This window comes from Nuphar pumila, chromosome 17, assembly GCF_984573655.1.
Source record: "Nuphar pumila chromosome 17, dmNupPumi1.hap1.1, whole genome shotgun sequence".
NCBI lineage: Eukaryota > Viridiplantae > Streptophyta > Magnoliopsida > Nymphaeales > Nymphaeaceae > Nuphar > Nuphar pumila.
This window is the reverse complement of record NC_143265.1, coordinates 5,829,293-5,831,093: the sequence shown is the minus strand read 5'-3', so window position 1 is coordinate 5,831,093 and position 1,801 is coordinate 5,829,293. Positions and strand designations below refer to the sequence as shown.

The 1,801-nt window shown below is 37.4% G+C and overlaps 1 long non-coding RNA gene across 1 annotated transcript; it reads right to left on the bottom strand.

The window, feature by feature from the left end:
- Positions 1-607: 607 nt before the first annotated feature.
- On the bottom strand, positions 608-1,592 carry LOC149811442 (uncharacterized). Its single transcript, XR_016428564.1, has 4 exons — positions 1,448-1,592; positions 1,266-1,319; positions 801-1,168; positions 608-714 (listed from the first exon to the last, which is right to left on the bottom strand). It is a non-coding gene; the product is annotated as an uncharacterized LOC149811442 (long non-coding RNA).
- Between the last annotated feature and the right edge of the window lie 209 nt (positions 1,593-1,801).

Genomic DNA, 1,801 nt, shown 5'->3' with positions numbered 1-1,801 from the left:
GGGGATTTTTTCAAACCAAAAAAGGGGCTAAGACAAGGGGACTTAAATATTGGGTATGGCCACAACAACACCACCACTTCAGCAGCAGCAACACCTCACACGTTTATCGAATGGCGTGCAGCCAACGGCCGATGCTGACATGCTTTATTGGGTTCATGACAGGGAGGGACATTTTTCTGTAGCGTCAGGCAGTGCTAGGTATGCTCATGGTTACTTGGCTGCCAAAAGGATGTCCTTGGGGGGGAAGGGTTACCCTCAAGGTCCTCTCTACATGGTTGGTTGGTGCTCCACGGCAGAGAGAAAACAGAAAGATATTTACGTAATGTTGGTTTCAGCCTTGCTAGCATGTGCAAACTATGTGCAAAGAGTATTGAAAGCACAAAGCATCGCTCATGTGGTTGAGGAATAGGGAGTGTTGGTTAACACTCTTCACATTGTAACATCTTTGTAATTTTTTTATGTATCATATACACAGAACGCTAACGTCTAATAAAATCTTATCAATTGCCTTTTCTCTCAAAAAAATATATATATATTTGGAAAATCTGCCAAGACTATACTTTGTTGTTAGACAGTTGCACGTGACTTCGCTTTTTGCCCACCATAGTTTTGCAGTCATGCAATCATTTTCCATAATAAAATGGTCCTTATACAATTAAAAAGAGGACTAGTACACTGACCTACAAGTTCACTCAGTAAGCTTCCTTGTGCGCACTGCAGAGAAAGATTATCATAAAAGTTAAAAGTTGGAAATAGGATAGAAAAGAAACTTAGAGAAGAAAAATGAATTTTTTACGCACCTATTATTAAAGTGTCCATTGCCTCCAACTAAAAGTTCATTCCACAGTATACTCATGCCAACAAGGAAGCCAATCAGTGAGTCAGAAAATTTAATGAACTATTTTTCTTTTCACTAAAACAATAATCGATATCATTACAGAGAAGTGTACTTCATGATGCAAACCAATGAGAAATATAGGAGAAGAATATATGAATGCATGTTGGGACTTCTCATATCAATTTGCTTAAACGGCAGCCAAGTGATTAGCAAGTACTGTCCATAAAAGCAACAATCAGATCCTCCACCATACCCTTATCAGGCATTTTTCTCTGCAGCACCATAAATTGGAGCAAGCCCAACAACAAATGAACCAGGGTTTTCTTTTACCTGCAAATTTCACAGGAAGAAAATATGCCCAATATTCGAATGAAGTACAAAAATAATCAAATCTTGAAGTACAATCATTATGGATTTAGAAGATTACAGTATTTACAGATTTTCGTAAATCTCTTAAAAAGTCTTCAACCACTGCAATATGCTGGAGGGTCACACAGATGTGGCTGCAGATGAGTTCAAACAAAAACAAACAGCATGTGGGGAAAAAAAAGTTGGATTTTCTGATCAGTTCTGCAAAGCTACTAAAGAATGCAACATAACCAAACTGACCTGCTCGGTTTCTGTAATGCATTCAAGTGCCACCCTCTAGATGACAATATCGTTAACCTCAAATATGTTTATCTCATGTGAGCCAAATGCAATAATTGTCATATCTGGCCTTCCAATGATAAATACCTCAGGTATTTCCCTAATACTGAAAAATAAGGATTAAATAAAGGTGAGAGATTCAAAATCATGGTTCTAGCCAGTTACTAACAAAAGCATGTGAAGTTTCCAGTAGGCTTGCCCTTTTTGCATGCTCTTTGAAGCTTCGATTATTTTTCTTGTATTTTCAAGGTATCCTACAAGCAAAAGAAAACAAAGTTTGCAATAAAGTTTTGTAGGAACTGAAAAAGAAAAATA